General features: G+C 38.8%; 1 protein-coding gene across 3 annotated transcripts in view; it reads right to left on the reverse strand.

Annotated features, from left to right (window-relative positions):
* PAK1 (p21 (RAC1) activated kinase 1) overlaps positions 1 to 25,703 on the reverse strand; it is a 197,457-nt gene that overhangs the window by 152,843 nt on the left and 18,911 nt on the right. Inside the window, exon 1 of one of the 3 annotated variants that reach the window (XM_033405791.2) lies at positions 24,576 to 24,686. The exons of 1 other annotated variant lie outside the window; for it this stretch is intronic. The gene's annotated coding sequence lies outside the window, so the exon portion shown is untranslated. Of the gene's footprint in view, positions 1 to 12,685; positions 12,707 to 24,575; positions 24,687 to 25,703 lie in introns of those variants that run through there. One more of the 3 variants, XM_033405792.2, reaches the window with a different exon arrangement.

Consider the following 25,703-nt stretch of genomic DNA (forward strand, 5'->3'; position numbering starts at 1 on the left):
ATACTATGTTAAATCCGTGAACCATGGGTTATGAGGTACAGCTTAAAAAAAAAAACCAAACACTTCCCTTGAGAGCTCCCAGGTTAAAGGGAGAAATAAGACATGAGTAACAATAAAAATAATTACAATAACAGTAGGCAACATTTCAGGAACTCTTATTACATGTCTAGCACTTTGATAAGCACTCTACATGAATTACTGGAGCCAAGATCCAACCCAGGTCTGCCTGTTTGAATCCAATATTCTTTTCACCATACTATACTGCCCACACAGCATGAAAAGTTCTATAATAAGAAACATTTCCATGAGGCATGGAGGTCAGGGGGAGGGAATGGTTTGGAAACTTCACAAAATAAAGATTTCTGAATTGTGACCTGAAGTGGACACTTTCAAGAATGTGGCAAATGAGCTCCTATTGGTGGTCTATAAATATTTGTTGATGGAGTCCTTCTACATTGTCTTGTGATGGGGAAAAACAGCATGATATTTTTAGATGGAAATCTATGTAATTTTTAACTGATTCTGTCTCTCCTAATAGAAATCTCAAGGTACCCAGCCACATGGCACTAAAAAAAAAAAAAGTTTTAGAGTTTGGTATAGCTTCTCTGTAAGAGCTGTCTATGAAAAGGCATCCAGGACTGGCTGCCAGGAGACCAGGGTCCTAATCCCAGTTCTGTCACAGAATTTCTGTGTATAACTTTGGGCAGATGTCTCTACCCTCTGGAACGCAGTTACTAATTCATAAAATGATAATGAAAACAGGACATATGATTAGCAAGTTTCTTTCTAGTATTCATATATTCTAATAGTAATAAATTCTAATGATTCTAGTACTAATAAACTCAGCAAGTTCACAAAAAAGAATAAATAGTTTTAATAAAAATCACTAAGACACAAGGTTGAATCTGAGGCTCCAGAACTGAGCTCATGGGTCTCTGTCTTGCTTGATCCCCTTAGCTGGAGGCAGAATGGAAGATGCACACACAATGGCCTGATATACACCATTTCAAGTGCCTGAGCCTAAACGCCCTTATGTGAGAGGCCAGTGATTAGAAGGCACACAGCAGCAGATTTTAGTTTTAAGAGCCAAAATGTCAAGCCATGAAAATGACTGCCTCTAGCAATAGAGAGCTCTCCATCATGAAATTATGCAAACAGACACTGGAGAAATACTTGACAGGAACTTTGCAGAAGAAAGTTAAACATGGGGTAAAGGCTGTGTTAGATGCCCCTAAAGGGAACTTTCAGTCCTAAAATTCTACAATTCTCTCCTCACACAACAGAAAGATTAGCAGATTCTGGAGGGGAAAAAAACACCCAAGGAGTTTTCTTTTCCATTCCCCTTCCCTCCTTCCTTCTGTGTTTCCATCACAGCACACTAGGTCATTCACTTCCAGAGACATCATGGCTATACTACCCTCCTCTTTTCAGGATTTGTCTTCAACTCATGAAGAGGAAATGAGGGGTTAAGTTGTCAAGGAAAAAACCACCATGTATATCTGCAGGGGCCCAGGTCCACACCAGGGAATACTTCTCTCCTAGGACAGTACGAAATTATGACATTGGCTCCACCCAGCCGTATGCAAACTCAAGGGGAGCCACCAGTTTCTCATGGCACACAGACTGCTGGCCCTCAAAGCATAAAGTTAGGAACCTAGTGTGAATATCTAATCTAGCCCCAGGCACCCAGACTGGCCTAAGATACGCCTGTCATTGGAGAATCAGTTGTTGTAAACTGAGTCCCTGATGCCATCACTGGGTAACCTTGGGCCATTTACTGCTTCACTGAGTCCGAACAATTCCAATTATAAAATGTACTAACTGTAAAACAAATATATAAGATGATCTGTACAACTTTTCTACTATTAGTTTTGTTATTCTAACAAATTATAAGAAACTGGTATTCTTATAATTAGCATCTATTCTAAATTCTCAAAGAGGTAGTACAAAAATAACAATAATTAAAAACTTACATACTAAGTTCACAGACACCCCAAAACACACCAATGGATGTGGTGCTGCCCACCAGAAAGACAACATCCTGCCTCATCCACCAGAATACAGGCACCACTCCCCTCCACCAAGAATCCTACACAACCCACTGACCCAACCTTACCCACTGGAGGCAGACACCAAAAACAACGGGAATTACGAACCTGCAGCCTACAAAAAGGAGACCCCAAACACAATAAGTTAAGGAAAATGAGAAGACTGAGAAACACACAGCAGATGAAGGAGCAAGGTAAAAACCCACCAGACCAAACTAATGAAGAAGAAATAGGCAGTCTACCTGAAAAAGAATTCAGAGTAATGATAGTAAAGATGATCCAAAATCTTGGAAATAGAATGAAGAAAATATAAGAAACATTTAACAAGGACCTAGAAGAACTAAAGAGCAAACAAACAATGATGAATAACACAATAAATGAAATGAAAAATTCTCTAGAAGGAATCAAGAGCACAATAACTGAGGCAGAAGAACGGATAAGTGACCTGGAAGATAAAATAGTGGAAATAACCACCACAGAGCAGAATAAAAACAAAAGAATGAAAAGAATTGAGGACAGTCTCAGAGACCTCTGGGACAACATTAAATAAACCAACATTTGAATTATAGGGGTCCCAGAAGAAGAAGAGAAAAAGAAAGGGACTGAGAAAATATTTGAAGAGATTATAGTTGAAAACTTCCCTAATATGGGAAAGGAAATAGTCAATCACGTCCAGGAAGTGCAGATAGTCCCATACAGGATAAATCCAACAAGAAACACACCAAGACACATATTAATCAAACTATCAAAAATTAAATACAAAGAAAAAATAGTAAAAGCAGCAAGGGAAAAACAACAAATAACATACAAGGGCTTCCCCATAAGGCTAACAGTTGATCTTTCAGCAGGAACTCTGCAAGCCAGAAGGGAGTGGCAGGACATATTTAAAGTGATGAAAGGGAAAAACCTGCAACCAAGATTACTCTACCCAGCAAGGATCTCATTCAGATTCAACAGAGAAATTAACACCTTTACAGAGAAGCAAAAGCTAAGAGAATTCAGCACCACCAAACCAGCTTTACAACAAATGCTAAAGAAACTCCTCTAGGCAGAAAACACAAGAGAAGGAAAAGACCTACAATAACAAACCCAAAACAATTAAGAAAATGGTAATAGAACGTAAATATTGATAACTACCTTAAACGTAAATGGATTAAATGCTCCAACCAAAAGACATAGACCCGTTGAATGGCTACAGAAACAAGACCCATATATATGCTGACCTAGGGACACATACAGACTGCAAGTGAGGGTATGGAAAAAGATATTCCATGCAAATGGTAATCAAAAGAAAGCTGGAGTAGCAGTTCTCATATCAGACAAAATAGACTTTAAAATAGAGATTATTACAAGACACAATGAAGGACACTACCTAATAATCAAGGGATCAAGCCAAGTAGAAGATATAACAACTGTAAATATTTATGCACCCAACATAGGAGCACCTCAATACATAAGGCAAATGGTAACAGCCATAAAAGGGGAAATCAACAGTAACACAATAATAGTAGGGGATTTTAACACCTCACTTTCATCAATGGACAGATCATCAAAATGAAAATAAATAAGGAAACACAGCTTTAAATGATACATTAAACAAGATGGACTTAATTGATATTTATAGGACATTCCATCCAAAAAGAACAGAATACACTTTCTTCTCAAGTGCCCATGGAACATTCTCCAGGATACATCATATCTTGGGTCACAGATCAAGCCTTGGTGAATTTAAGAAAACTGAAATCATATCAAGTATCTTTTCCGACCACAACGCTATGAAACTACATATCAATTACAGGAAAAGATCTGTAAAAAATACAAACACATGGAGGCTAAACAATACACTGCTAAATAACCAAGAGATCACTGAAGAAATCAAAGAGGAAATCAAAAACTACCTAGAAACAAATGACAATGAAAACAAGATGACCCAAAACCTATGGGATGCAGCAAAAGCAGTTCTAAGGGGGAAGTTTATAGCAATACAATCCTACCTCAAGAAACAAGAAACATCTCAAATAAACAACCTAAACTTATACTTAAAGCAATTACAGAAAGAAGAACCAAAAAAACCCAAAGTTAGCAGAAGGAAAGAAATGATAAAAATGAGATGAGAAATAAATGAAAAAGAAATGAAGGAAACAATAGCAAAGATCAATAAAACTAAAAGCTGGTTCTTTCAGAAGATAAAGAAAATTGATGAACCATTAGCCAGGTTCAACAAGAAAAAAAGGGAAAAGACTCAAATCAACAGAATTTCAAATGAAAAAGAAGTAACAACTGACACTGCAGAAATACAAAAGATCATGAGAAATTACTACAAGCAACTATATGCCAATAAAATGGACAACCTGGAAGAAATGGACAAATTGTTAGAAAAGCACAACCTTCCGAGACTGAACCAGGAAGAAACAGAAAATATAAACAGACTAATCACAAGCACTGAAATTGAAACTGTGATTAAAAATCTTCCAACAAACAAAAGCCCAGGACCAGACGGCTTCACAGGTGAATTCTATCAAATATTTACAGAAGAGCTAACACCTATCCTTCTCAAACTCTTCCAAAATATAGCAGAGGGAGGAACACTCCCAAACTCATTCTACGAGGCCACCATCGTCCTGATACCAAAACCAGACAAAGAGGTCACAAAGAAAGAAAACTACAGGCCATTATCACTGATGAACATAGATGCAAAAATCCTCAACAAAATACGAGCAAACAGAATCCAAGAGCACATCAAAAGGATCATAAAACATGATCAAGCAGGGTTTATCCCAGGAATGCAAGGATTCTTCAATATATGCAAATCAATCAATGTGATACACCACATTAACAAACTGAAGGATAAAAACCATATGATCATCTCAATAGATGCAAAGAAAGCTTTTGACAAAATTCAACACCCATTAATGAAAAAAACCCTCCAGAAAGTAGGCATAGAGGGAACTTTACCTCAACATAATAAAGCCCATATATGACAAACCCACAGCCAACATCGTTCTCAATGGTAAAAAAATGAAACCATTTCCTCTAAGATCAGGAACAAGACAAGTTTGTCCACTCTCGCCACTATTATTCAACATAGTTTTGGAAGTTTTAACCACAGCAATCAGAGAAGAAAAAGTAATAAAAGGAATCCAAATCGGAAAAGAAAAAGTAAATTTGTCACTGTTTGCAGATGACATGATACTATACATAGAGAATCCTAAAGATGCTACCGGAAAACTACTACAGCTAAACAATGAATTTAGTAAAATTGCAGGATACAAAATTAATGCACAGAAATCTCTGGCATTCCTATACACTAATGATGAAAAATCTGAAAGAGAAATTAAGGAAACACTCCATTTACCACTGCAACAAAAAGAATAAAATACCTAGGAATAAACCTACCTAAGGAGACAAACGACCTGTATCCAGAAAACTATAAGACACTGATGAAAGAAATTAAAGATGATACAAACAGATGGAGAGATATACCATGTTCTTGGATTAGAAGAATCAACATTGTGAAAATGACTCTACTACCCAAAGCAATCTACAGATTCAATACAATCCCTATCAAACTACCACTGGCATTTTTCACAGAACTAGAACAAAAAATTGCACACTTTGTATGGAAACACAAAAGACCTCGAATAGACAAAGCTATCTTGAGAAAGAAAGACGGAACGAGAGGAATCAGGCTCCCGGACTTCAGACTATACTACAAGACTCCAGTAATCAAGACAGTATGGTACTGGCACAAAAAACAGAAATATAGATCAATGGAACAGGATAGAAAGCCCAGAGATAAACCCACGCAGATTTGGTCACCTTATCTTTGACAAAGGAGGCAAGAATATACAATGGAGAAAAGACAGTCTCTTCAATAAGTGGTGCTGGGTAAACTGGACAGCTACATGTAAAAGAATGAAATTAGAACACTCCCTAACACCATACACAAAAATAAACTCCAAATGGATTAAAGACTTAAATATAAGGTCAGACACTATAAAACTCTGAGAGGAAAACATAGGCAGAACACTCTATGATATAAATCACAGCAAGATCCTTTTTGACCCACCTCCTAGAGAAAGGAAATAAAAACAAATATAAACAAATGGGACCTAATGAAACTTCAAAGCTTTTGCACAGCAAAGGAAACCATAAACAAGTTGAAAAGACAACCTCAGAATGGGAGAAAATATTTGCAAATGAAGCAACTGACAAAGGATTAACCTCTAAAATATAAAAGCAGTTCATGCAGCTTAATAACAAAAAAACCATCAACCCAATCCAAAAATGGGCAGAAGACCTAAATAGACATTTCTCCAAAGAAGATATACACATTGCCAACAAACACATGAAAGGATGCTCAACATCACTAATCATTAGAGAAATGCAAATCAAAACTACAATGAGGTATCACCTCACACTGGTCAGAATGGCCATCATCAAAAAGTCTACAAACAATAAATTATGGAGAGGGTGTGGTTAAAAGGGAACCCTCTTGCACTGCTGGTGGGAATGTAAATTGATACAGCCACTATGGAGAACAGTATGGAGGTTCGTTACAAAACTAAGAATAGAACTACCATATGACCCAGCAATCCCACTACTGGGCATATACCCTGAGAAAACCATAATTCAAAAAGAGTCATGTACCCCATGTTCACTGCAGCACTATTTACAATAGCCAGGACATGGAAGCAACCTAAGTGCCCATTGACAGACGAATGGATAAAGAAGATGTGGCACATGTATACAATGGAATATTACTCACCCATAAAAGGAAACAAAATTGAGTTATTTATAGTGAGGTGGATGGACCTAGAGCCTGTCATACAGAGTGAAGTAAGTCAGAAAGAGAAAAACAAATACTGTATGCTAACACATATATATGGAATCTAAAAAAAAAAATGGTTTTGGAGAACCTAGGGCAGGACAGGAATAAAACACAGACATAGAGAATGGACTTGAGGACATGAGGAGGGGGAAGGGTAAGCTGGGACGAAGTGAGAAAGTGGCATGGACATATATATATACACTACCAAATGTAAAATAGATGGCTAGTGGTCAGCAGCCCCATAGCACAGGGAGATCAGCTGGGTGCTTTGTGACCACCTAGAGGGGTGGGATAGGGAGGGTGGGAGAGAGATGCAAGAAGGAGGAGATATTGGGATATATGTATATGTATAGCTGATTCACTTTGTTATAAAGCAGAAAGTAACACACCATTGTAAAGCAATTATACTCCAATAAAGATGTTAAAAAAAAAAAACTTAGCAACTAGTAAGCACATATTAAGGGGCAGGTACAGTACTTTACCTGCTTATCTCCTTTAATCTTCACAGCAATGCTAGTTTACATATGAGGAGACAAACTGAGAAAGGTTAAGAAACTTGCCCAAGGTCACACGGGTAAGTGGGAGAGCTGGAGTTTCACCCAAAGCTACTGATTCTTAAATCTAGGCCTTGTTCCACTAAACCATTCATTTCCAGGCTTCTATTCCAAAAAGAATATTTATCTGGAAAGTAAGAGACCAAAGAATAGGGAAAAGATTGCTAGAGATTAGCTTCAATCAGCTGGAAAGATCTGCTTTCTACAGCAAACAGGAAAATAACAAAAAGTACTGGAGTCTCCAAAAGACAAGAGGCCTTCTCAATGATGGAAGCAAAATTCATCTCAATACCTCCCACCCCTACCCACTCCATTAGTTTAGTCAACAAAAGATAGACGGGCTTGGGGACAAATTATAGGCCAGGGAAAGTATGTTTACATCTAAATAATTCAAAGGAGGCAGAGGTCAACTTAGAAAACCAGCCCTCTCACTTGCTGCTGACTCATCTAGCCCCCTCCTCTTCCAGGAAGTCTGTTCCATGACCTCTACCTCTCCAAAGAAGGCCTTCACTCTCCTAGATCTGGATCCTGATTCCTGAAGAAGCTACATCACCTTAGAAATGGAAGATGCAGGCATCAGCAATGAATGTCCACCTCTCACAACACTGGCTTAAAACAAAAAACTAAAGAGGAAAGGGTGAGAAAAAAGTCTTAAGTTTCTTAGGAACTGCACTGCTAAGGACCAGTGTCTTAGGGAACAAATGTCTTTGGAGACATCCAGGCCCACTGTTCTGTTGTAAAAATGCAGAAAGGAGGGTACTCCAGCACCCCTGAGGCAACTGCTTACCCAATGGCAGCAGAAAAGCCAACCCCTTTCTTTACACAGAGAAGTCTTTTGAGATCACTCAATCCAGGGATTTCCAAGCTTTTTTAAAAGCCTCTCAACCTCTTCTTCCAATCAAATCTTATGGAAACACCAATACTTAAACAGATAAAAAGTAGAACTGCTCTGGCTGAAAAGGAGATGGGGAAGTTCTACTTCCTCAGCCTCTTTCCTCTTCCTAATCTCACCCCCATATTCTGTGAGGTTGCATTTCAAACCCCTGAGACTCCAGTTTAACACTACCATGTTAAACTTAAGGAAACTAGGGTCCAGAGAAAACATGTCTTTGTCAAGATCACACAGTCAGTTACTGCCAAAGCTGGAACTCAAATTCAGATGTGCTGACTTATAGGGCAGTCGATTTCCCATATCATCACACTACTCCTTTGGGATAATCACATGAAAATGAATATGAAAGCATTTTTAAAAGCACTAAGTGCACAGACCTGTACAGTTCCCTCAGCGAAATTTCTCTAAGGATAAAATAATTGTAATGCTCAGACTTCTAAGGACAATTTCACCACATACAACAGCACCTAACAGCAAAGAAATTCTCTCGTGTTCCCAATCCCTCAGTAAAGTGTCTGACTATCTATAAAAACAGGCATGATTATGTCACCAACTTAGACTGATAGTAGATAACTGAGACTCAGGAGGCTTCTGAAGGATTCCCTGCTCCCTGCGTCCTGAGAAACCATCCCTTAAAGACATACGGGAATTCTCCTGGCATCCACCATGCATGAAACATGGAACAGAATCTGCACCTGTACATTACGGTTAACTCCTTAATAAATGATGTGTATAGGCTAGGCCTCATAGATTTTCTACAACTGTGGTAGCTAGCCTCCAAGAAAAATACCCTGCCTCCTGGTATTTGCACCCTGTGTAACCTTTCCTACTTGGTAGAAGGGTCAGTGTGTGTGATCAAAAGAATACAGTAGAAGTGACAGCATGTCACTTCTGAAATCAGATTATAAAAGACATTGCACCTTCTGTTTTGGTTGCTCTCTCCTCTCTCTGATCACTTGCTGCGGGGAAGCCAGGTGACATGCTGTAAGCTGCCCTATGGAGAGGCCACATGGCAAGGAACTGAAGATGTCAGCCTGTTAACAGCCAGCAAGAAACTGAGGCAGGCCAACAACCAGATGAGTGAGTGTGGAAGGGGATCCACTAGGCCCAGTTGAGCCTCCAGATACCTGCAACCTTGGGTAACAGCTTGACTGTAACCTCATTAGAGACACTGAGCCAGAACCACTCAGCCTAGCCGCTCTCAGATTCCTCACGCTTAGAGACTGTGTGAGATGATAAATGTTTATTTTTTAAGCTGCTAAATTTCAGAGGCAATTTATTTACACAGCAATAGATAACTAATAGAACCACAAAACTAAGGTTTCCTGGGTTTACATCAGAAAGCCCGTTATGAAACCAAAAGTCCCTCTGAAACAAAACCCAAGGCCTCAAGGGTTGGGGCTTCATCTTAAATAATAACTGTCTCCATTGCTTATTCATAAGGTGACCAGTTGCAAGTCACTTCATCTCTCTTACCTGTGATTTCCTCATTGAATATATAGGGACATTTTCCTTGCAGAGTATTGTGAGGATTAAATGGGAACAGTTTGTAAAAGTATCTTTAAAATAGTTGGAACTATACAAATTAAAGTTGTTACAAAGACCCTGGAAGGTAACCCACCAAGCCCACGCCCAACAGCAACTAAAAGGACATGACTCTGCTCAATGAAGTCAAATGGAAAGGCATCTTCTAGGCCACTTATCCAACTGTATTAAAAGTATCCCCTCTATCACTGCCTCTCATAATAACAATAGGAAAAAATTACCAGTGCTTGATATTACATATCAAGCATAGTGCTAAATGTTATCGCACTATTTTCTCATTTAATGCTACATTTAACCCATAGAGAAACTGAAAGAGGTTAAAATCATTTGGTTAGTAATGGAGCCAGGATTGAACTTCATATCCATGCAACTCCAAAGACCATGTTCTTTCCATTAAACCCATATGCTGTTCACTACACCAAGGAGCCTGAAAGTATCCAATACAGAAGGCATACAGGCACAACTTAACAAAAGAGCTGAAAAAATGAAAGAGACAGGAAGAAAAATCACCTTTCAAGTTAATGGGGAAATTAAAAGATTCAGGAGATGTAGAGTCTGGTCCTGTCTAGGGCACCAAGCAATTGTTAACACCTTGGACAAGTTATCTGTCATTGAAAATTTTTAAAACCCTCAGATTTACATAGTACTTTGGAATCTACAAAGCATTCTGAAGTACCCACAAATATTTGATTGTCACAGCAACCCTGGAAGGTAGTGTTAATAATCTCCATTCTATAAATGAAAAAACTGAGACTAAGAAAGAATCCCAGTAATTTGCCCGTGGTTATTAGACAGCTGGTACATGCCAGAGATAATATACCTAGATTTCTTTATTCTCAGAAGTACCTGAGACTCAAAAGGTTTAGGGAATGCTCAAAGGTCACAACAAAGACAAGAATCCAATTTACTTCTTATTCCCCTAATCCAGTGAGCTACAAACTGGATATGCAAACCAGATATGCAAACCTGGAGAACTTTTAAAAAACACTAATGCCTGGGCCCCATAACTACCCCTGCCCCCTCCTCCACCTGCAAAAAAATTTATTTGGTCCTGGGGGGAAAGGGGGGGCAGGGATCTGAGTATCAACGTATTTTTAAGCCTTCGAGGACTAGCCACACTTGAAAACTACTGCCCTAACCCCAAGAGCCACAGGTTAAGAAATGTTATGATCCACCCTCATTTCCTAATGTGAAATTCTCTCAGTGAAGTCATCTACTTCTCTGTAAATTCATTACATTTACAAAGCAAAAAACTTCTATTATTATAAACAACTATCTAAGTTAAAATAATTTAATTTCTGTTACCTAGAATAAATTTTTATGCACCATGCAATCAATATCTTAATGGTCAAGACTGGTTATGTGATATGCAGCAATAAAATAGCTTATAGAAAGAGAAAAGCTGCCCACAAGAGTATACTGTGAACAAAACAACTAAGAAAAAAATTGAAGTAATCTTTTATCTCTAAATGTCCCTTCTTGGGGATCTTAGAACTCCTTGGTTCCACTAAGATGAATTTCCTGGAGCATCCTCTAATGAGGGTTTGGATACTGCAAAGACTTGTCTCATAATATCTCCACTTCTCTCTGCTAATTCAAGTCTTACCTGACCAAGTTCTTTCCTTAACCATCAAGCCCATTGTTATGGGTTTAAATTGTGTCTCCCAAAAAAAGATTTGTCGAAGTCCTAACCGCTAGTACATCAGAATGTGACTTTATTTGGAAATAGGGTCTTTACAGAGGTAATCAAATTAAAATGAGGTCATGAGGGCCAGCCCTAACCCAATACAGCTGCTATCCTTATAAGAAGGGGAAATTTTGACACAAGAGACAGATATACACAGAGAGAAGACTGTGAAGGGACACAGGGAGAAGATGTTCATCTACAAGCCAAGGAATGCCTGAGACTTCCAGAAGCTAAGGAGAGGACTGGAACAGATTCTTCCCTTGTACCTTCATGGGGAGCATGGCCCTGCCAACACCTTGATTTCAGACTTTCGGTTTCCAAAATTGTAAGGTTATAACTTTCTGTTGTTCTAAGCCAACCGGTTTGTGGTACTTTGTTACAGCAGCCCTAGGAAACTAATCATCTACCTTTCACTAAATTCTCAAAGTTTGTACCCAGTTTATTTGGTGGAACTGTTTAATTTTTTTTTATCATATGCATCCTACCTTCCTAATGAAAGCAAAGCCTCTCAAGGAGAGGAACACCATTTTATACATCTTTTGTATCATCTACCACTCTTAGGGAAAGACTGACCTCGGAAAAAGTATTCAGGAAACATTTGTTCACTTGATTACTTTCTGGAAAATGTTCAACAACCACTGCTGGTTGTTTCAGAATCTGATAACCAGAAAATCACTTTTCCTACTTCTATAATTCTGTCATATTGGAATTAGCTATTCTAAAATCAACATTCTTTTTCATGAGCTTTTTATATATCTATTATATAGATAATACCGCATACTCTCTAGTACCCATAAATAAAAATTTCACAAAATCGTAGAATCATGTACTGTGTGGGACTGGAAGAGAGCTTACAGACCATCTAGTGCAGTCCTGAACTAATATCTTCTTAAATGTATACAATATCATTTCTCTCTCTTTTATGGTAAATGCCACATTCTCCCTTGGCCATTGTATTAGTTATTGGTCTACAGGGCTCCTTCTCACTACCCACCCACCCACCACTAGGCTATAAGTACATTGAAGGTTGAGAAAAAAAAAGTAGCAACATCAAAACAGTACCAATTTTTAGTCCAAAAAGAAAAATATACTGGTGAGATACTTTAACAGAATTAAACATTGAGGTACCTTAAATAGGTTAGGTCCTGAAGACCGAACAGCTGCCTGGGATGATAGGAAGTAGAGATTCCAAACAGTTCTCAGAAATTCACTCCAGTAGCTCTCAAAAGGGCAGACACTGCTTTCTGCTTAACTGACATAAATGTATTAATAGTACCCAAACCTCAGACTAAGAACAACAGTCTGGCCAAGTATCTTGTTGTTCCACATCGCCACTAGTATAAACAGAAGTCCAAGCCAGCATCAGAAAAACACTAACTCAGACTTCCAAAGAACTTCTCAGTTCCCAATAGGCTCCAATGACTTCCTAAAGGAGTCCTCTAGGTTTGTGCTGAAGTCCAGAGAAAGGGCTGAGCAACACTGAAAGACATCAACACATTTTCGAACTGGTGAACTCCTGTTCATTTCACACTCAAGTGTCACCTCCTCTATGGAGTCTTTACTGCCTCTCCTCCTCCCTTCCCCCTTCTTGCTTAGATAATACTTTGTACATCCCTCTATTATATATTCATCACTGAATGTTACAGTAATTCTAGTGTCTCTCTCTGTCTTGCTAGAGCAGACACACAATAATCAGGGCTGCAAAAAGCAAAAAGCTGCTTCTTCTCATGCTAAGACCTCGGTTACCCTGGCTTATCTTAATACCAGGAGGAAAAGAAAAAAAAGGTGAAATATTTTCAAATAGCTGCCTGTTTACTGTGTATTGTCTAAGAGCCATGGATTTCCACACTGTGATTCCTCTTTTTTTTCAAGTATCGTGCTCTGGTCGATATGGCAGGCCGGTTCAGACAGACTTTAAAATATCCAGTCCTGTTTGTCTGAGTCCTAAGGCCTTAATCATCCTGAACAAGGGGCTGGAAGTTAGCATTAAAGGATCAGTGCTCTTCAGGAATCAGGAAAATCTCAGACTCCTTAGGACAGTAAGGGTAGAAAGAACTCAGAGGGCACCCAGCCAACTTCCTCATTTTACAGAGAGGGAAACTGAGGTCCAAAAAGGGGAAAGGATTTGGTCAAGGTCCCATAATCTGCTACAAGCAAACTCATGTTTTGATTCCCAGTTCAGTGCAACTTCTGATACGTCTTTTCTCTTTTTAAAAAAATTTTCAATCTCAAAAATGAGTCACAGGAAGGTAACTTGTCCAAGGCCATATACCTAGTAGATGATGAAGCCAAGATTTGAACCCAGGACATCTCCTGGGAAGATCTATTCTCTCATTTACTCTCATGGTGAAGTTTTTGCAACTCCATATATAAATGCAACTTTACGTTCTGTTCCTTTAACTTCCTTTGAAGTTTGCTTCTAGTTAAATTTGGCAAATTAAAAACACATTTACCTATGTTCTCCCCAAAAATCACACTAAAATGATACTAAAGATATATATTTTTTTTAAAAGGTATAAACCTAAACAAGGAAGAGAATGGGTGAGGGGACATCAGAAGACGAGACATTTCAACAAAATTTTAGACTATCCATAATGAATGGGGTATTTGTAACAAAAAAAGAATGGCAAAAAAAAAGCTTTAACCCAGAGCCTTGCATGGTCCCTAGGCAGCAGAGATGTGTGGTACCTGGACAGCAGGATCACATCCCCCGGAAAGAATCACTGGATTAGAACGTATAAAGGAACAGGCCTAGGAAGTATAAATCACTTGCTCAAACTCACATAGGGCTAACAAGAGCTTGAACCTTGGTCTTCATATTTTTGTTACCGTTCTGTAACTCATGTGCTATTAGTCACACTTCAGAGAATAAAAGGATGACTCAATAGCCCATGTCACAAAACAAGGAGACAGAGGTGTTTCCCAAGGTCTACCTTTTGTCCTCCTTTACCAACTCCAAAAAGTACTTTGTGTTTAGGCTCTCCCTGATGAGAGCTTAGGCTGTTCAAACAGTTGGGGTAAGAACCCCATATTCCAATTCATGTTCCAACTGTCTGATTCTACAGCTCTGAAGATGTAGGTTACCAGCACCTGACAAAAATATGACAAAGTTTGGAAACGAAAGATTTCAAAAGCACTAACAATGTTTCAGGTCAAATCTGAGCTCATCCCCCTTGCCTATGATAGTGTGAAAGAGGCAGCTTTTCATCCCTTTTTAGAACAGAACATGCCCAAAGGTAGGTGTTGTTATATCTGCCAACCAGCTAAAACAGTTTAATTTTAAATGCCAAATTACAGGATTGCCTACAGAACCAATTAAGGCATTAATGACTCTAAGACCATTTCTTAATACAGCAATAATGTGAGTGCCACAGCTATTTGAACCCTACTTCCATTTGAACTCATGTCCATCACTGCATTAAACACATCTACATACTCAATTTGTGTTTTTCTGATGTGCACAGAAAGAATACTGAATTAGGAGTCAGAAGAATAGCTCTAAACACAGCTCAAGAAGCTCCCATTTGGTAAGGAAGAAAGACACGGCAATCAGTGATTATCTTTGAGTCATAAAGACATGGGTTCACCCAAAGTTAGCAGAAGGAAAGAAATCATAAAAATCAGATCAGAAATAAATGAAAAAGAAAAGAAGGAGGGGCTTCCCTGGTGGCGCAGTGGTTGAGAGTCCGCCTGCCGATGCAGGGGATACGGGTTCGTGCCCCGGTCCGGGAAGATCCCACATGCCGCGGAGCAGCTGGGCCCGTGAGCCATGGCCGCTGAGCCTGCGCGTCAGGAGCCTGTGCTCCGCAGCGGGACAGGCCACAACAGTGAGAGGCCCACTTACTGAAAAAAAAAAGAAAAAAAAGAAAAGAAATGAAGGAAACAATAGCAAAGATCAATAAAACTAAAAGCTGGTTCTTTGAGAAGATAAACAAAATTGATAAACCATTAGCCAGACTCATCAAGAAAAAAAGGGAGAAGACTCAAATCAATAGAATTAGAAATGAAAAAGGAGAAGTAACAACTGACACTGCAGAAATACAAAAGATCATGAGAGATTACTACAAGTAACTCTATGCCAATAAAATGGACAACCTGGAAGAAATGGACAAATTCTTAGAAATGCACAACCTGCCAAGACTGAATCAGGAAGAAATAGAAAATATGAACAGACCAATCACAAGCACTGAAATTGAAACTGTGATTAAAAATCTTCCAACAAACAAAAGCCCAGGACCAGATGGCTTCACAGGCGAATTCTATCAAACATTTAGAGAAGACCTAACACCTATCCTTCTCAAACTCTTCCAAAATATAGCAGAGGGAGGAACACTCCCAAATTCATTCTACGAGGCCACCATCACCTTGATACCAAAACCAGACAAGGATGTCACAAAGAAAGAAAACTACAGGTCAATATCACTGATGAACATAGATGCAAAAATCCTCAACAAAATACTAGCAAACAGAATCCAACACCACATTAAAAGGATCATACACCATGATCAAGTGGGGTTTATTCCAGGAATGCAAGGATTCTTCAATATATGCAAATCAATCAATGTGAAAAACCATATTAATAAATTGAAGGATAAAAACCATATGATCATCTCAATAGATACAGAGAATGCGTTCGACAAAATTCAACACCTATTTATGATAAAAACCCTGCAGAAAGTAGGCATAGAGGGAACTTTCCTCAATATAATAAAGGCCATATATGACAAACCCAAAGCCAACATCATCCTCAATGGTGAAAAACTGAAAGCATTCCCACTAAGATCAGGAACAAGACAAGGTTGCCCACTCTCACCACTCTTATTCAACATAGTTTTGGAAGTTTTAGCCACAGCAATCAGAGAACAAAAGGAAATAAAAGGAATCCAAATTGGAAAAGAAGAAGTAAAGCTGTCACTGTTTGCAGATGACATGATACTATACATAAAGAATCCTAAAGACGCTACCAGAAAACTACTACAGCTAATCAATGAATTTAGTAAAGTTGTAGGATACAAAATTAATGCACAGAAATCTCTCGCATTCCTATACACTAATGATGAAGAATCTGAAAGAGAAATTAAGGAAACACTCCCATTTACCACTGCAACAAAAAGAATAAAATACCTAGGAATAAACCTACCTAAGGAGACAAACGACCTGTATGCAGAAAACTATAAGACACTGATGAAAGAAATTAAAGATGATACAAACAGATGGAGAGATATACCATGTTCTTGGATTGAAAGAATCAACATTGTGAAAATGACTATACTATCGAAAGCAATCTACAGATTCAATGCAATCCCTATCAAACTACCACTGGCATTTTTCACAGAACTAGAACAAAAAATTTCACAATTTGTATGGAAACACAAAAGACCCCGAAGAGCCAAAGTAATCTTGAGAACAAAAAACGGAGCTGGAGGAATCAGGCTTCCGGACTTCAGACTATACTATGAAGCTATAGTAGTCAAGACAGTATGGCACTGGCACCAAAACAGAAATATAGATCAATGGAACAGGATAGAAAGCCCAGAGATAAACCCACGCACATATGGTCACCTTATTTTTGATAAAGGAGGCAGGAATGTACAGTGGAGAAAGGACAGCCTCTTCAATAAGTGGTGCTGGGAAAACTGGGCAGGTACATGTAAAAGTATGAGATTAGATCACTCCCTAACACTATACACAAAAATAAGCTCAAAATGGATTAAAGACCTAAATGTAAGGCCAGAAACTATCAAACTCTTAGAGGAAAACATAGGCAGAACACTCTATGACATAAATCACAGCAAGATCCTTTTTGACCCACCTCCTAGAGAAAGGGAAATAAAAACAAAAATAAACAAATGGGACCTAATGAAACTTCAAAGCTTTTGCACAGCAAAGGAACCATAAACAAGACCAAAACACAACCCTTAGAATGGGAGAAAATATTTGCAAATGAAGCAACTGACAAAGGATTAATCTCCAAAATTTATAAGCAGCTCAGGCAGCTCAATAACAAATAAACAAACAACCCAATCCAAAAATGGGCAGAAGACCTAAACAGACATTTCTCCAAAGAAGATATACAGACTGCCAACAAACACATGAAAGAATGCTCAACATCATTAATCATTAGAGAAATGCAAATCAAAACTACAATGAGAGGGGCTTCCCTGGTGGCGCACTGGTTGGGAGTCCGCCTGCCGATGCAGGGGACACGGGTTCGTGCCCGGGTCCGGGAAGATCCCACATGCCGCGGAGCCGTTGGGCCCCTGAGCCATGGCCGCTGAGCCTGCGCGTCCGGCGCCTGTGCTCCGCAACGGGAGAGGCCACAACAGTGAGAGGCCCGCATACCGCAAAAACAAAAACAAAACAAAAAAAAACAACAACAACAAAAAAAACTACAAAGAGATATCATCTCACACCAGTCAGAATGGCCATCATCAAAAAATCTAGAAACAATAAGTGCAGGAGAGGGTGTGGAGAAAAGGGAACCCCCTTGCACTGCTGGTGGGAATGTGAATTGGTACAGCCACTATGGAGAACAGTATGGAGGTTCCTAAAAAACTACAAATAGAACTACCATATGACCCAACAATCCCACTACTGGGCATATACCCTGAGAAAACCATAATTCAAAAAGAGTCATGTACCAAAATGTTCATTGCAGCTCTATTTACAATAGCCCGGAGATGCAAACAAACTAAGTGTCCATCATTGGATGAATGGATAAAGAAGACGTGGCACATATATACAATGGAATATTAGCCATAAAAAGAAATGAAATTGAGCTATTTTTAATGAGATGGATAAACCTAGAGTCTGTCATACAGAGTCATACAGAGTGAAGTAAGTCAGAAGGAGAAAGACAAATACTGTATGCTAACACATACGGAATTTAAGAAAAAAAAAATGTCTGAAGAACCTAGAGGTAAGACAGGAATAAAGACATAGACCTACTAGAGAATGGACTTGAGGATATGGGGAGGGGGAAGGGTAAGCTGTGACAAAGGGAGAGAGTGGCATGGACATATATACACTACCAAACGTAAGATAGATAGCTAGTGGGAAGCAGCCACATAGCACAGGGAGATCAGCTCGGTGCTTTGTGACCACCTGGAGGGGTGGGATAGGGAGGGTGGGAGGGAGGGAGACGCAAGAGGGAAGAGATATGGGAACATATGTATATGTATAACTGATTCAGTTTGTTATAACGCAGAAACTAACACACCATTGTAAAGCAATTATACTCCAATAAAGATGTAAAAAAAAAAAAGACATGGGTTCAAATTCTGGATCTACCTTTTGCTAGCTAAGGCAAGTCATTTCCTTTATCTAAACTCCATATTCTGTATCTGTGTAACTGAGGGCAATATCATCAGCTTAATTCAAAAAGCTACTTGTTAGCATTTGGTAAGATAATGTATTTAAAGCACACAGAAGAATGTCTGATGGTGGAGCTGGTAAGAGATTAGGGGCCACCAAGGGTTTATGGACCCCTATGGGTCACAGCAGTTCTCCACTTCAGATACTCATTCTTTCAATAAAAAATACATCGTATATCTACTGTAAGTCAGGTGTTCGGAGCAACAGAGGACTTAGAGATAGTCCCATGACTTTGAGGCACTATAGTGTCAGAGACTGAGATCATAATGAAAAAGTTTTCACCGTTAAGGTCCTGACATACTGATATTCTGTGGGCTGCAGGCAGTGGTGACCAAAAATAGTACCACTTATCCCATTTCCATTTTTCCTCCCAAGTTTCGCAGCCACCAAGTTTCCTCCACCTCACCTCTTCTTCAATCAATTCACCATATTCAATGCCTGCCATCTCCAGAGGCCCTTCCCTGGATTGAAGACCCTGAGCATAGGCCACTACAGTTCAGAATAGAAACCTGACTAACAGCAAACCCCACACCCTACCCCACCTACAGCCTCTGAATCAGACTCCACAAAATAGTTTTAAAGCCCCAGAATAAGTGCTGCTATATCTATGTTAAGCCTTTAGAGGAACAGTTCTGAGAAGACAGAACTAAGTCATCTGAGAATATCTCAAACACTCTCTGAACACCTCTTATGTGCCAGGCACCATTTTGAATGCTTTACATACATTAATGCCCTCAAAACAACGCTGCAAGGGAGCTATTATTGTCCCAATTTTACAAAGGAAAAACTGTGTTCACAGAAATTAAATGACTTGCCCTAAAATCACAGCTTATAGGTGATGGAGCTGAAATCCATAAGCAAATTTGCCTTCCTTTTATCCACTGCATCTCACATGGTATTCTAATAATAACCCTGTGAGGCAGGTAAGAAAGTATCAGCATTATCCTGTTTTACAAAGGAAGAAACTGGCGCTTAAGGAAGTGATATTACTTTCTCAGGCACAAGTCAGTAAGTGGCAGAGCCATGGCTTTTACTCAGATCTTTTGCCCCCAAACCTGTGCTCTTCTCACTACCCCACATTTCCTCTTTCACTGCCTTGCAGAACGGTATAGTAGAAATATACTTAACCGAGTCAGAAGGGCTGAGATATGGTCCTGACTCTGGAACTAACTTATTGTATATATTTTTTTAATTGTATAATATTAAGTGACTAATTTTTTCTTCTCTTGGCCTCAGTTTTCTCATTCATAAAATAAGGGTATTAGATTGGATAACCCTTAGGTTCCCCTTCATCTGGAAATCTAGGTTTTAATTAGTACCAACAAGACTAGAAGCAGTTTCTCTGGTTTCCTTGCCACCCAAAAGTAACTCTCTAAAAGAAAAAAAAAAAATTACTGTTATTTGTAGTGATAAGGTAAGAAGTGCTCAGCACCACAGAGTAGAAATTACCCATTCAATTTCATTCCTTCCTTCTTCGAACACCCTACATGTAAACATAGAAAAGGCCACAAGCTACCTAATAACACAACACTGGCACCTCCTCTAAGTGGCACATATAATAACATGCCAAGTATGTCTAGGAGTGAAGAGTGTGTTCATGGCAGGGCCCTTCTTCCCACTGTTGGAGTCACAACACTTCTATTCACTAGGTAATCTTCCTAGGTTGGGACATCAGCTCTGCTCCACTTACAGCAGACCAGGCTTATGACTTTAAATCCCATCAGATATAAACAATTTACAAGTGACTCTTGACTATTTAATATTATAGAACAAAATATGAAATTTAACCCCAGATGTAATTCTTCCATGCCAAGAAAACAGAAGAGGGCAAGAAGCAGGACCCAAGACTGGATAAATTACTTCCCTGTCTTAGTTTCTTTATATATAAAGTAAGGGAGAGAGTCCAAACCAATCCTAAACACCTTTCCCACTGTAACCTAATATGAATTTATAAATATTCTATATTTAGAAAATGTGAAATGTGTAAAAAACAAAAAGTAGTTGGAAGAGGGCATAGTGTTACACATTAAAATGACCTCAGATAAGAAAATTCTAAAAAATGCCAAGGCAGAACATAAAATACGTATGGTCACATCACCCCCCAGTACATATTAGTTATAAAAGCAAAAATAAAAATCTATAGCCCTGTGACAGTTGAAGTAAATAATTCACATAATTCCCTCAGGAAAAGACTGCTGAGGCAGAAAACCATTGCTCATGCAGTTAAACCAGAGCTGATCTGTATATGAATATGATCTGAATATGATCAGATCTGAAACAACTGGAAATTGTTTCCTGAAACCAGGAAATTGTCTTAAGAGGAAAGACAAGCCTAAGGGAGCAAGCCTCCCCTTGACCTCGGAATAAAGTTCATACTGCTTTAGCCAAGCATCATAATTTTCAGTAAATATTTACTTATTAATACGCTAAACAATGAACTAAGTGCTTCCACATACTTCTGTTCATTTAATTCTCCCAACATTCCAGTAGTTATAGTCCCTATTTTACAGAAGAGGAGTTTGAAGCTCAAAGAGGTAAAAAGACCAGGATGAGAACCCAATCTCTGACTCCAAGTTCAACGTACTTTCTACTTCATCCCTATTATATTCTATCTCCTTCACTGTACAGGTCCCTCACACATCCCTTGTCTAGTCTGAAATCTCACAACGAGCTTGTGAGGCAGACATTCAAGATTCTCATGAACTGATCCCTACTCACCTTTATAGTTCTGAAATGGATGCTACTGGCTAGCCAGCATCCATTCCCCTCTTCCTCCCTCCCAATAGAGCCCTGATTTTTATCCAGTATTCATTCCTCAGTAGCCAATGTAACTAAGGCAGTTCTCAAATTTTAGCATATTATCAGAGTCAAAAATCACCTGAAGAGCCTGTTAAAACACAGGTTCCTGGGCCCCACACCCAGAGTTTTCGATTCAGTAGGTCTGATACCTGGCCCAAGAATTTGCATTTTTAACAAGTTCCCAATTGACCACTTTTTGAAAACCACTGTCCTAAGGGAAAGCTGACCCCAAACCTAGCTCTAAGGGTAGGTCTTCATTCTACACCCAAACCAAATATAGTAATCCTATTCTCCTTGCAGTGATTAGTCCAAGAACTCAGGCTTAACCAATTGGCATCTGGCACATCCCTTGAAACTCTTGTAGTTCAGGGATGGGTAAGTGGCCTAAGGTGGTCCAATTGCACTAAAGGGGAAATTTTGTCCATTTTGGGAGATGAAGTCAGTGTCTGCCTCTGTCTCTCTCTCTGCCTCTTTCTGCCTCTCTCCCTGTCTCCCTCCCTTTCCCCCACCCCTCTGTCTATGTATCTATATCTCTCTCATCCACTGGTTAACAAAGAAACTTAGCCCCTCCAACGGTTACTATCAATTTACCACCATGATGGAAGGCAGCTTCGGGATATAAGTAACACAATCTTTTACTTTTGTGTTGTTATAATTTTCAATTTATATAAATTTCAATATGATATAAACCAAATTTGAGTCAGAATTGCTGCTTAAAGAATTCCAAATGACATAGAATTCAGTAATAGAAGATGGTACAAGCCACCTGAATACTCTCTACAGAATCTGTAAATTGCTTTGCTCAACACCTATTCTAACCCCTTTCTAGCTTTGAGTACTTCAGAGATTGGAAAGCAAAAAAAACCTGTATTTCCCAGACTCCCTCCTAAAAGTCGTTTAGGTTCTGCTAATCAGATGCTTTCACACTAGATACTGATTTGTAACTATGTATTAGATGAGTGGAGAGACTGGGCACAGGACACCCCTTTTGCTGGAACAAACTGCAACAGAGGCAGCATAGTTCTAGATCTAGCAGTTGTAGCAACAGCTGCCTGATTCTGCAGCTTCTAGATTATGGCAAAGACAGCAGCATCCTTGAGAGCTTTATTCTTTGGTGCAGTTTGGAAAGTTTATTCCTGGAAGCTCAGTCTGGGTCCATTTCTTCTATTCTCCCAAAGACTCTTTCATCTCTCTGGTATCCTTTAATAAATCAATTTTCCTTGAACTTGCTAGAGTGGATTCTGTTACTTGCCCCACTAATAAGAACCCTGACCAGTAAACTACCCTACACTAAAGATAACATATAATATTTGCCATCATGTTCGCATAACAACTGACCCTTTCCTTCCTTGTCTTTGCATCAACTCTTCCCTCAGTGTGGAATGTCCTCCTTCACAATCATCCCATTTGCAAAAGTTGCCCACTTCCTCCATGAAGAGATTTACATAATGAGGAATTAATCACAGAAGAAAGGAAGAAAACCAACTTGACAGAGGAAGACTGAGCCCTGAAGAATGAGCAGTTGACATATGGCAGAGAAGGGGCAAGGAGGATGGAGGGAGCGTTTCAAGTATAAATAACATTCACAAAGGCAATAAAGTACCTCTTGCCACCAAGGACTGACCCTACAAATTCACAGCTTCTTAGAGCTGGGAATGATGCTATAGCATATACTGAGTTTTGCTAAAAAATAATGTTGAATACAAGTGATTTTTATAGTCAGTTGTCAGTAATTAATAACCACTAATAACTGTGTACAAAAAAACTACTACATTAGGAGCTATAGGGAAATTCCCAAAGCAGAGATCACAGTCTTCCACTCTTAAAGATTTACAGTATAGAGAGAAACAAAGACATCTGAAAAGATCAAGGATACAACACAAATACTACAAAGACAAGTGCAAATTCATATAAACAACTGTAAAGAAAAAAGTTTCAAGTCACTAGAGTATCTAATAATAGGTGTTATTCAGAGAAAATTTTTTCTAAAAGAATTCATTAATACACCAAATACTTACTAAACATCTACTGTATGCTAAAAATTATTTTAGTTGCTGAGGAAACAGAGAAGCAAGCATAAGGTCCTTGCTTTTACGCGGCTTAAACTCTAACTGAAGGAGAATTAGGAACAAAGGTTTCAAGGACAGGGCTGTAAATTAAAGCACTGGTCATTAGGCTCATTTTCACTTCCCTATCCTGTAATATGGATAATTATGAGAGCCAACATTTATTGAGCACTTGTTTTGTGCCAGAATCTGCTAAGTGCTTTACAATTATTACCTCATGTAATCCTGGTAACAAACCTATGAAGTAGGTGCTACTGTTAATACCACTTTAAGGATAAGGAATCTAAAACTACAGAGGTTAAGTAACTGCCCCCAGATCAGAGAGTCAGGAATTGGGAGAGCCATAGGATTCCAAGTTAGGTCAGTAGCAGAGGTTTTTAACTGCTACACAATATAGGGACAAAATTATATTTATATCAGATAGAGCTTTGTTAAAATAGGAGGCATGGAACTGTTAATGTGGCATGAGGTTGACCATCTCTGAGGGGTTTTGTTTCCTTATAAAATCACTTTCAGCTTCTGTTTCTACGGTTTCAAAAACAATGTCAAAAATTTTTCAGGTGCCTAGTCCAGTTGTTGTTAGTGAAAAGGTACTTTGAAAGCTGACACTATACTGTTCTTATCCACCGGCTGAGACCCTGTGTTTCCATGCTTTCATTAAAGGGCATATTAGCATTATATTAATTGGCATAAACAGCTGTAGCATAAACCTCCTGCAGAATAGAAGGCTGGCAGCACAGAGAACAAAGGGAGAGGCAAGAAAGCAATGATTGGCTGACCTGGATTCATCTAGGTCAGGCATGGCATTTGGTCCCTCTGCATTTCTAAGTTCTCGTGAATGTGGATGCCCAGGCAGTGGCCCAAAGCCTTCCTCATTTCCATCTCAATCTCTAGGAAGAATTACAATGAGAACAAGAGCTATTGCGGCAGAGACCAGACTCTGAATATTAAAGTACACACTAGGCAGGAGCTAGCAAAAGGAAGAATAAGAGATGTTCTCTATTTGGACATAACAGTCAAACCCTACTCACTCACCTGCCACGCAAACTGTACCAAACGGTACCTTTTTTTTTTAGCCACGCAGCGCAGTTTGTGGGATCTTAGCTCCCCTCCCCAAACAGTACCTTTTCAAGACACTTTTCCAAATCTCTTCAATTACTGTTCACTTCTTCCTAACCCTTTGCTTTATTAGGTATCTCCTATGTGCCAGACTCTGAGCTAGGCCCCATAGGAATATAATGAATAATGCAAAATCCCCAACGTCAGGGAAATAAATCTAATGGGGGGCAAGTGCATACAAAGGGATTCTTATTATCTGGGTATAACTAATACCCAAAAATGCCACTTAAGTTAACTGATGAAGGACAAAACTACAATAAAATAAAATAAATAAAAAGTAGATGGGGCCTTTAATTTTTCAAAATAAGTATAAAACAAAATTTTGTAATTTAACAAAATTTAAGCTATAATTGCCACTAAGGTAATTCTTAAACCAAAGAACATGGGTCATTTCACATTTGGCTTTCAGAACACGTTGATGAAGAGGATCAGTTTTGTAAAAATATTCAGGAGCTTCACCAGTTTTTGCCAAGGGTCTCTCTTAATCCTTTGTTACTCAAATCATTGTCCTCTGAATCTCCTATTATGACATAACTCACGTTAATTTTTCCTTCAATTTTAAACTGGTCTAATTTTACCTAATTCTCATTTGTCAATGACTTTTGTGTGTGTGGTTCAAGCCATTCTCCAATATCACTTTATTTCAAATTCATAAAATTCTTTATGTTTTGCAGAAATTTCAGTTTTCCTTTTAGAATCTACTTGCATCATATTGTTAGATGTTAATTATCCTACCATTTGAAATGCCCTTACTGACAAGGAGAGTGAGGAGGACAGAGCCCAGTGGT

Source organism: Orcinus orca, chromosome 8 (assembly GCF_937001465.1).
Source record: "Orcinus orca chromosome 8, mOrcOrc1.1, whole genome shotgun sequence".
Lineage (NCBI taxonomy): Eukaryota > Metazoa > Chordata > Mammalia > Artiodactyla > Delphinidae > Orcinus > Orcinus orca.